A 12,519-nucleotide genomic window follows, 5' to 3' on the forward strand; every position below is an offset into this window, starting at 1 on the left:
ATTCATCTAATTATTCATCTATGACTAATTCTCAACCTTTAAACTACACAAAACTACTCAATTCATGGTATCGACTTTTTTGACATGTTTATGGTTATTTTAACGAAAATTCATTAAAACGTTATAAATATTTAACTAAACTTCAAAGTAAGTTTAGAAACCTTATACTTACATCACAACTAATTGAAAAACACTTTGAAACTATGTTTTCAACCAAAATCCTGAAATCCACCATTAACGACCCAATTTTCGACTTATATTCAAAACACGCGATTTAATCGCTAAAAATTCAATCTAAAGGATCAAATAACATTTAAAACTAGTTAGGAATCAAATTGTTACCTTAGTTGACAAAATATCGAGTGTTTAAAGAAAATACCAAAAAACCCAAAAGCTTAACAATTGAGAAATCAATGGTGTTTTTAGGTGTTTTTCTTGGTTTCTATGGAGGTTTATGGCTTAAAAGATGATAGAAATCAAAAGGAATTAGGATTTGAAAATCAAAATCAAATGGGGGAGTTGGGAGAACTAAAGGGATAGTAAGAATAAATAATGGGGAAGAGCTTTGTAAAACATCCTAGGGAAGGGTGTTTTAGGTTGAATGTTAAAATCTGGTCTAATTGCCTCTTAAAAACTCACAAATTTGAAAGCCTTTTCAGTATCTTTTTCAAAAATTGATTTAACTTCCAAAATTCCATATATAATAACATTTCTGAATGCCATGCTAACGAAATTCTTGAACACTCTAGAGCTAAAATTCTTAAAATACCCTCATAACTTCTAGGCCTTATTTTGGGGTGTCACATGATCATTGTTAACAGATGATTGTGATAAATTGCTTGCTTGAGAATAAGCAACTCGTGGCCACGTTTTATATTTATCAATTAACACAATGCCAATAAGAGGATATCATTAACACTTTAATCGAGCTATGAATTCCATTGTTGCTAGTAAAACCATGTCATACACAAGTCATTTACCCAACATTAAAATTATGGGCTCAATCATCTTTAGAGCATAAACCACCACTTATATCAAAACACATGAGTTACATACGCATGATCAGTGACTAACTCAGTATTTAGGTAAATCACCCCATGAATATGACAAGTGAATTCATTCAGAAACGGATTCAAAATTAATTCATCTTCGGTCCAATCCAATTTATCACTCTTCTAATGAATATATATATGTCTCTACCCCTAGTGTCAACTTCTCCGATAACTAAGACTAGCCATCTCACCAATTGGAATTGTATATGATATAATCATTCTTCTAAGTATTTGAGTCAAATGCTCACTTTGATTCTTTTATGGGACTATGGACTTGTTTAGATTATCTACTGAAGTAAGTTGTTTTTCTCGCAATGTAAACGTTCTTATAGTGCCACTTATCATTAGTTTGAACTTAGACAATCAATGAGTTAATGTTTGCTAGTCACAATTTCACTATGCATGAAAAACATGAAATAAAATAACATAAGAGACATAATTGTAACACTCTTAACCCGTATCTGTTACTAGAATAGGGTTATAGAGCATTATCGTAATATAAAACAATCATTCACATACAAATCATCCTTAAATCGAGCCCTCGTGGCCCTAAAAATACCTTAAAAACAATTTGAGGCTAACACGTCTACAAGGGTCACACAGCTGAGACACATGCCCATGTCTCAAGTCGTGTAACATTCGAAATAGGGACACACGACCATGTCACACGTCCGTGTGCCAAGCCTTGTGTTAGGCCGTGTAGCTACCTGACTTGCATAGAATAGGACCTACCACATGGCCATGTCTCCAGGTCGTGTGTCACACACGGCTAAGTTACACACCCCTGTCTTAGGCCGTGTGGACATGAATTTACCCAATCAAGCCATTTCCAACACCAACTCATGCATGCAGCTATAAGCCTTTTGTGCACATAATCAAGACTTCAAAACCTTACCAAACATACATATAATGAACAATTCAATAACCTTAGATAAATCAACCAATATGTCATTCAAGGCACCTCACTAGCAAACATCAAAGCTTACTTATACATGCATATTTGATCACATTTTCATCATCAAGCATAATTCAACTTCTAACAAATCATGCCACAAAGATGACCATTAACACTTCATCATAAACATACCATTTAAGCATCACAAGTACCCGAATTGACATAATTTAGCAAGCATCAAAAAGTGTCAATCCAAACAACTTATACATATCAAATCATCACCTAAGCATTCAACCAAACATCATTATAAGTCTATATATACATGTTAATATTGCCCTTTTTCGTACATGCTATCTTAGCTCAAATATGAACTAAAACATGTCACAAATATCCATTTTCAAACCATCACCAACATGCCAAGATATTCATATCAACAAGTACTTTAAAGTAACCAAAATCACATAATTTGGTAAGGCATCAGTGTATACCAAACCAACATAGCTTTCCAGAGCTTAAACATACCAAAACACTATTAATACATGCATCATAAAACCATTACAAATCCCATGTGCATGCCATTATAAACCTTAGCCAAAGTATTCAACAACTACCGAATTATTCACGGGATAGCGTGATAGATCTTTGACAAACTTCCAACCGATTGAGCTTCCGATAATCTATAAAGTAAAGCAAAATAATTACATAAGCAATGAATGCTTAGTAAACTCGTATAAAATTTAAACATAATATTTCATTTCAATAATGAACTTTATAGGATAAATATAAACCTATACTAATGCCATAAGATTTATAAAATTATATAACCATCAACTCACAAATGAGTAAGTCCATCTACATCACATATATTTTTCATTCATAACATAATAGGATTTTATAAGATATATTACGCAATCATCAACCTTTTCATAAGATTATGAATCATTCCATTTACTTACTTTCCATTCCATTCTAAATGCTTAACACAAGGCTAAACAACATTATCAATTCACGAGTTAGTGTATTTATCCATGATATAGGTAAATTCATTCATAGTATAAGTAGATTTCTTATATATAAGTACAACATTTAACTCATCAATCCTTTTATATCATCATATTACATCCCAGTTATGAACTTACCATTTCATCCCATTTTCTTTCCAGTTTCATTTGCACAGTACAAAGCATAAGCATAAAAATCAACCATATGTGTTCCCTGTCATCCACAATCTCAATCGGTAAATCGTAACATTCAATTCAAAACTCAAATATATGACAAGTCCATCAAAATCACTAAAAAATTTACTTTATCGAGATTTATAATCTGATGAACAACTTACAGATACGAGTACATTGATAATCCAACCGAAACACACCAAATGCTCATAAGAGCTAATCCATCTGAAACACACAAAACAGAAAGTATAACACGATAGTTCGCAAAAAATGCTGAACCTTGGTCCACTCGAGAAAACAATCTCCACAACAATCTCCACTCCAATCCCCTATAACACACCATATCTCGATTGTACTCTACCCCGCGTTCAATCCGATCCAAGTATTGAATTTCAACAAATTTTCTCAAATAACTTACACATTTATAATCAAATATATCTACTATACTATTTCATATCATCCAATATATCATAGAGATGCTAAATTTTTAACCGTACGAACTTACCTGGCTAAATTGCGACAATGACTAAGTATAAGGGCTATTTGGTAATTTTCTCTTCTCCTTGATTTTCCACTCGTTCTTGATCTAAATTAATAATTTCATTCAATTCATCAATTTAGACAACCAAAACCAATTCCTTTAATGCAATTAAGTCTATTTTTGAAATTTTACAAAATTGCTACCAATATTTTACTTTTATTCAATTTAGTCCTTGAGCCTAAAATATGTAAATTAACCATTTTACTCAATTTCAAGCTTAGCCAAATTTATTGGAACCTTACTACAGCTCATATTTGTTGTTATTACAGAGTAAATCATTGTATTTTTCTATTTTCACAATTTAATCCTTAATCATTAAATTCATCAAAAATCACTTAACAAAATACTTATAAATAACAACTAATACTTCAAATTCATCATTTAACATCTAAAATCACAAATATTCATCGGTGAAAACATTCAAAATATTTAATAGTTTCAAAAATGAAGGTACGGGCTAGCTGAACCTAGTTGTAATGATCTCAAAAACATAAAAAATACGAGAAATGATTTCAAAATGGAACTTACATGCAAGAACCTTTCAATGGACAAAACTTGAAAGTATTTCCATGGAGGTTTTTCTTTCTACATTCGGTGGAGAACCTTGTTAAAGAAGATGATAGTGATTTATTTTTATTTTCTTGAAATTTCATTACTTATTTTTAATTATTTTAACCTTTACACATGAATAAAACAAAATTTAAAAGCTCTCTTGTCAGTCCCACTAATTAAAAATGGTATATTTACCATATTAATCCTTCCACTTATATTCATTAAGCCATTTAATCATTCAAATCTAATAGTGATCAAGTTTTACATCCTTTACGATTTAGTTCATTTTAATTAATTAACTATCTAAACATTAAAATTTCTTAACGAAACTTTAATACAACCTTAATAACACTTCGTAAATATTTATTAAAATATTTATGGGTCAGTTTATAGAAACGACGTCTCGATACCTCATTTTCTAAAACCACTTGACTTTAGGGTCATACCACTTGAACCTAATTTTTCTTTCAAATAGTATAAATTATCAATTCAAAATTTATTTTAACACCGTAATTGACTCGTAAATGTTAAATAATAACATTTACGAACTTAATCATCAGATCTGTGGCCCCATAACCAATGTTTCTAACACCACTGAAAAATGAATTGTTACACTAATAGTGAAATGTAAATTTAACTTTATTTATTTACTCATCGTTCAAATATATAGAAAACAATTACATGTTTACTACAATATGGGCACATTTGTCAACAATCTCCCACTATTCCTAGTGAAGTAAATGTGTCATGTTTCACATTCTCATATCCTCGATGTTTTTGTTAAAACTACTAGTTACAAGAGTCTTAGTAAATGAATCCACAAGTTTATCTTCAAAAGCTACTTTCACCATATCTATAATTCCTTCGGCTACTGCTTCTCGTATCAAGTGATACTTCTGATCAATGTGTTTCTTCCTCTTGTGACTTCTCATTTCCTTGGTATTAGGTATTGCAGTACTGTTATCACAATACAGTGTTATAGCTTTCTCCATACCAATCTTTTTGTTCTAGAACTTATCAAGAACTTGTTCTTGTCCCTTTCAAACCGATCTTATCACACTGTTTCCCATCACAAAGTTTGGCAATCTTTCTTATCCATCCTTAAAATTTTCAAGTTTAAAATAACCTTATAGAATTCTAGGTCGTGTTGTTATATAACGTCGGTTCTTTTTTGGTCTGTTTTTATTCGAGAGTTATATCCAATTCCACTTTTTCGTTTAAATTCCATCAATTTATCAACTTTCGAACTAGTACCTATTTAGATTATGGGACATTTAAAATCGTGAAACAACTCGTAACCGAGCTCACGTTACTAGAACTAACAATGACGTCAACTAGATACTGGAAACTCCTCGTTAACAATTCCAACTTAGAAATTTCCAAAGGTTTAACGAAAGACGTAAAAAAAGTAGAAGCAAAAACGTAAAAACATGCTAGCAAGATATCCTTATATAGCAAAGGCATTCAAGAACAAAACTTAGTTGTAATCATCTACAGTACCCGAGTTGTAAGACCCCAAACTCGGCTGAGTTGGTTCGACCCAAATTTGGTAAACTACATTAGCCACCAAAGTGACTCTCCATTTACTCCCAACCTAACCTCCAACCTACCATGAATATACAACATATAATATGCTAAGTTATAACACAGTAGTAGAATAAAATCGTACATAGAAGTTGTTATTAAGGTTCCATACATCATACAACCTAGATTCACATAACAAAGTAACACATGACTTAGCATAACAACATAAAAGCATGAGTTCACATAAAAGCAGAGGTTCGTACGGAAATGGGTTTTGCAACAAAAGAGTTTATTCATGTAGGGTTCTCATATTTATATAGGGTTCGCTAAATAATAAGGTTATCACAACTAAGGGTTTGCAAACATACAAAGGTCGCAATAAAACTAGCTAGTGTATGCTTTGAAGTCATACCTTGGAAATTTTAAAATAATACAACATGGTACGCATGCATGGAGAAGCAAGGAAAATTTAGTCTTTATTTATATTAAAAAGAGGTAGATTAATTAACAAATATCTTAGTGCATATTTCATAAAGTTGATAATCAAAACAAAGTAAACTTAAGAAAATCGTTTCAATATCAATAGCAACTATAATAAAACTAATCCCACACAATTAATCACATCGCCTTTATCCTCAGGTTAATTGGCATTTGTTTAGGATCTAGCCTTGCCCAAGTATCTACCTCGCTATTGCCATCTATGACCAACTTACTTGTGAAGTAAGAGAAGAGCGAGTGAGTTCATTAAGAACTCAATGAATATTCGAAAAACATTAAAGTATGCTTAAAATATGGAGAATAAAATAGAGGGAAACTTAGTCTAAAAATTGTTTTGCGTACTGGGTTTTTCGTGAAGATGCGAGACCCAGTTTGTAGATCCTACTTGTCAAAAAACATATAAGTTTGTAAAACAGTTTCAAATGTACTTGTTGAAAATCATACTTAAAAACTTGACTTATTCTTGTTCATAAACAGATCTTTTCTAGCATGAAATATGCTCTTATACTTGCCTTATCAGAATCGTTGAAGAACATAGAACATGTTCTCAACATTTGTCATAACTTATCTTATCTTATCTGTTGGATATGCGGATCTCTTTATAACGCCTTAGAATGACTCAAAGAGTCCTTAACATGTCTCATAAGTGTAGCATAAAGCTAAACACTCTCCTGTATGCCAACATGTCTTTGTAAATGGAGCATAGCTCGACATTCCCTTATCTCTCCACATGTCCTAAGGCCTCAACGCCCAAATCATAGAACTTTTAGATGAGTATTCACTATCCTTTGGCATACCAATATATCCAACATAAAGATTACAAAGGAGCTTGCACATAACACTTATGACATAGAGCTCACATAGGGAGCTTGCTTGAAAACACTTGTTCATATAGAGCTCGCACAAAAGCTTGTAAAAACATGTTTATAAAATAGTACTTTAAAAACATATCTTTAAAATATAGGATCACATGGGACCACGTATAAAACATAACTTCAAAAAAGAGTTTATAGAAAAGCTTACTCTTGGAACTTAATTTAAAACCTTAAGTTTTTGTAATCATAACAGTACACACATACTGAAAAACGTAATAGTTAAATGAAGTCTAGCAATTAATGGACACACACCTAAAAGTTGAAAATTTTAAACTAGTTTTTCTTTTCTTTTATCCTTACTGGTAGATGTTTCGGCTAGTTTGCAACATGCATAAACACACACAAAAATTACTAAACAAATAGAACATGCACTAACACATAACCAAACCTAGCTTTTTTGACAATCAAACCTAGCAAGGCAGAGGCTTACCCAGGTTGCTACGAACTTGATTCTTAATAGAGACCTGAAAATAGAATAATCAATTAGAATTTTCATGGAAAAGAGGGCTTATTTATAGGAACTAAGTGTCTTAGTATTCTTAGGATACCCTACTTGACATAGGAAACCCTAGCCGGTTAAGAAGAAGGTTACGTGTATGAAAAGTATCCTAGATACATAATATCTTAATTTCCTAATTTAAGTCTGACTCAACTTTAACTAGCGAACCCCAGTTCGCTAAACCAACTGGTGAAGCTCAGTTTGCCACTCACCTGGCGACCACAACTTGTAAGGAATCTAGTGAACCCCCTTATCGCATCTTTTGGCGTATACTATTTCGTCTTCTCTCTGGCATACTTCTTACGGATATTCTTTTTGCGTACCTCAATTCACCGATATATTGACAAACCCTCACTTGTGAGGCCAAAACTTCTAGGCCTTATCTCGGGATGTTACACTAGTTCAATTCTAACTAGGTTCAATTAAACCCCAACATTACTAACCAAGCCATTGTAATATGTACTAAACACAGAAACAAATATGTCAAGCTGCGAACTAACAAGTTCACCTAAAACATTTGTGTTAGCGAATAGCTTAATAGAAGAGTCCACCAAACTTAGAGTTTACCAAATAACAAATACCACAAAATACGTTACCTAGTCAAAAATAAATACTTCACTAACTTACACATTTTCTAACCTTGACTTAACTAACTTACACACCAAATAGTAACTTGACACAGTCTCCATCGGACGGGTTATTACAATTCTCCCCCACTTAAAAAATTTTGTCCTCAAAATTCTTACTTGCGAAAAGTTAAAGGTATTGCTCTCTCATCAAACTTTCTCTTTCCTAGGTGGCTTCTTTCGTATTGTGATTTCTCCATAATACCTTTACCAATAGAATTCTTTTGTTTCTAAACTCTTTTACTTCTCTTGTTAAATAAGGAAAGGTTCTTCTTCATAAGAGAAATTTGGCTCCACTTCCAATGCTTTGACTTGCACTATATTATCTAGATTGGATTGATATCTTATTAACATAGAGATGTGGAACACATTATGTATATTTGAATGATTGGTTCCACTTCGAATGATTGAAATTTTCCCTTCTGTTTTTCATGCCAAATCAAGACCAACTATTTTCCTTTCACTGAGTTCCATCCAACAGGTGAGTGATCTACACCTTCTTCCATACAAGGCTTCAAATGGTGACATTACCAGACTGGCATGATGACTATTATTGTACGTAAACTCTACCAAAATAAGATATTTTTCCCAATTCAGCCCAAAATCTATCACACAGCTTTTGAGCTTATCCTTCAGAACATGAATCGCAACTTGGTTCCCAATGATTTTTACAGCTACCTCTAAAACCTCGACGTAAACCTCGGGTCTCAATTTGAAACTATGGATGTTGAAATCTCATGGAGTCGTACAATTTTATAAATGTAGAGACCGGTTAACTTTTGTAATGAATAATTCATGTGCACAAGAAAGAAATGGGATGACTTAGTAAGCTGATCTACGATTTCCTAGACTGAGTTCCTCTATGAAGGATTGAGAGAGAGAGACCTGAAACAAAATCCATGGTGTTCCTATCTCAGTTCCACTCAGTTATCTCTAAAGGATATAGCTTACCTAAGGGAACTTGATGCTGTAGTTTAGTTCGTTGCCAAGTCAGATAACTTGAGATGTATTCTGATATTTCTTTCTTCATTCTAAGCCACCAATACAAGCTTTTCAAATCACGATACATTTTAACACTTCCTGGATGAAACGAGAAGCGTCCTTGATAAGCTTCTTTTAATAGATCTTGCCTCAACCCCATTTCCAGTAGGCACATACATTATTCCCATAAATTGGAGTTCACCATTGAGAAATCTATATTATATAGATTTTTATAGCACCTTTTAACTTAGAATTCATGCAAATCCTGAGTCTTTTAATAGCTAATTATGTATTTTTAGTACATATTGTGAATCTTGACACAATTAAAGTGTTGTTATAATTTTTGAGTAATTAAGTATTGGCTTCACATAATTTACTTTTATGTTGCTGCATTTTGAAAATTTCATAATTTGTACTACAATTGTTGTAACTTGGTACACTGACTTGTTCAATGTTCAAAGCTAGTATGGGTGACACATGCACATTAGCTGAATATCAATCAGCATGGTACGGGAAAGCTAAGGCATTTTACTCAAAGAATTTGTTTTAACCCAGCTTGGAAGTGGGTTGCTGAAAAGAACAAGTTTTCCTTTCACATTGGAATTCAAACTGTCCATTAAGAAGGAAATAAGCTTAAATTTGATGATGACTTAGTAGAGCAGCCCAACCAACTTTGGAATAATTAAATTAACGGGCCCCTACTTATGTAAAAAAATCACAAATCAGCCTCATTCAAACCTTATAGTTGTCGTCCAACCCATGCCTTAAATCAAGCAAAATTCAAGCTTGAATTATGAAAAAATCAAACCCTCTTTCCATGAAATATGGTTGGCCATGCATGAGAGATTTGTAACGGATGCTCATGATATTTTTAGCAAACTCTCAAGCCTTCCCTTATGTACATGTACCACCTCTAATTCACCTATCACTCATCAATCATTCATTCATTCAACACATTTTCTTCATTCTCTTTTCTCTTCCACACCTAAAGCCTTCCATTTCCTTTCATATTTTCCTATCCTCTCTTTGAGAGTTTCCCTAGTAAGTAGTTCTTGAAAGAAAAGCTCTCTTAGCCAGCTACCTTGAGGAGTAATTTGCATCAGAGCAACGACAAAAATTGGAGGAAGCCACCACGGATAGTTCTCAGGAAATCATCGAATTCATCTAAGATTTTCTTCTTCCTTTCTTTTTAAATTGTTCTTAGTTTATAAACATGTTTGCAAATCATTTCATTGCTTTTTCATTAATAATAATGACTTAAATTGTTTCAACTAGAATGGTTGCAATGCCTTGATTCGGTTCGTTCAATTCATGTTTAAATTGTTTATGCCTCAATTATTTATACTTCCAATTAAAATCATTAATGTTGTTCATGCATTAAGATATGTTTGACTGTATAAAAATTAATCCGTTAATCCGAACCAGATGGTGATTAATGGATGTAATAATTGAAAGATGAATGCTTGATTTATATCCGAACAATAATAAATTAAAGGTTTGTACTAATTCCAAAAGAACACAATTAACTTGCATAAATTTAGATTTATGTGATTAAATTGTTTTAAACCTAACATGTCCCTGTTACTTTGCATAAATTCTAAGGAATACTTAGTCAAATGTTGATATAGAAATATGCACGTTTTTTCTAAGTGATAAATCTAAAATCTCGAAAAAGCTTATGACTTTAGATTCCAAGTTCATAAATGATCGACTTGCAACGGAATTTTTCCGAAACATTGTTAAGCATGATAAAGAATGAATTAATCAAGAGTTGTAATTGTTCTAGCTTATTCATGTCATTATTGTCAAATCTTGGGAATTACTACTAAATATGCATTGCATTTCATTTTATCTCATTTGCATATTAGTAGTTAATTAATTTAGGACATCCATCACCTTTAAAAATTTTATTTCCTTAACCAACTTGTAAAATAATAATTTTAGAATTGTTGATTAATAAATACATTCTCTGTGGAGACGGTACTCTTTTTACTTACTTCTTACTTGATTAAAACTGTGTATACTTGCACATTTCATCGCGAACCAAGTTTTTGGCACCGCTATTGGGGATTGTTAATTTAATCATTTTCTATGAAATTAATTATTGCAATTTGGTTTATTTATTTTTATTTTTATTTAACTAATATTTTATTTTTGTGATTTTCTTTTCAAATGTTTCTGAGTATTGATCTTATCATCGACTTACTCCCTGTAGACCCTGAAATCAGGAGAACATTTTGACAAAGGACACAAAAAAAGACTACCCTAGAGACAAGTTGAAGAAATAGACCCTAAAAGTTAAAAAAAAGTTCAAGGGAATGGAGCTGCTAATGCTCGTAATCCAATCATTAATTCTGATGATATAGATCGAGCCATAAGGTAGTATGATGTGCCCCTTTTTAATAAGCTTAATCTGAGAAATAGGAGACCAAGGATCGAGGCACTACAGTTTAAATTGAAGCCTGTGATTACCAGATGCTTCAGACAGTGAGCCAATTTAGTGGAATGCTTGTAGAAGATCCGAACCTTCACCTTCGACTGTTTATGGAGGTGAGTGATTCCTTAAAGATAGCTAGTGTAACCGAAGACGCATTGAGTTTGAAGTTGTTTCCATAATCATTGTGAGATAGAGCATGAGCATGGCTTAATTCTTTGCCACCAAGCTCAATTTCTACATAGCATGAATTAGCATAATGCTTATTGGTTAAGTATTTCCCACCTAGCAAAAATGTTAAGTTGCATAATGAGATCACTAATTTTTAGTAATTGGATGATGAACCCTTATACGAGGCATGGGAAAGATTTAAAAAGTTACTTTGCAAATGCCCTTACCATGGGATTCCAAAATGCATTCAGTTGGAGACATTTTATAATGTTCTTAACGCACGCACTAGGATGGTGGTAGATGCTTCCGCAAATGGTGCTCTCCTTTCTAAGTCTTATAATGAAGCTTAAGAAATTATCGAGAGAATAGCCAATAAAATCTATCAATGGTCGACCAACCGAGTAGCTTCAGGAAGATGAGTAGTAGGAGCACATGAAATGGATGCTCTCGTTTCATTTACAGCTCAAGTATCTTCAATTTCTTCTATGCTTAAAATTTTTTCTACTAACGACCTAAATCATATTGCAGCTCAGCCACCAAGTCAATTTGAAAATATTTCCTACGTATATTGTGGGGATAGACATTCGTTTGAGAATTTCCATCAAATCCTAACTCATTTTATTACGTTGGAAATAAAAACCAGAATAAAAGTGGACAAGAACCACAGTCCAACTTGTATAACCCTTCATGGCGAAA

At 32.6% G+C, this 12,519-nt stretch overlaps 1 non-coding gene across 1 annotated transcript; it reads right to left on the reverse strand.

The window, feature by feature from the left end:
• Positions 1–11,952: 11,952 nt before the first annotated feature.
• Positions 11,953–12,058, reverse strand: LOC128040051 (small nucleolar RNA R71). Its single transcript, XR_008194711.1, has one exon. It is a non-coding gene; the product is annotated as a small nucleolar RNA R71 (small nucleolar RNA).
• Between the last annotated feature and the right edge of the window lie 461 nt (positions 12,059–12,519).

The sequence above is a fragment of the Gossypium raimondii genome, chromosome 3 (genome assembly GCF_025698545.1).
Source record: "Gossypium raimondii isolate GPD5lz chromosome 3, ASM2569854v1, whole genome shotgun sequence".
Lineage (NCBI taxonomy): Eukaryota > Viridiplantae > Streptophyta > Magnoliopsida > Malvales > Malvaceae > Gossypium > Gossypium raimondii.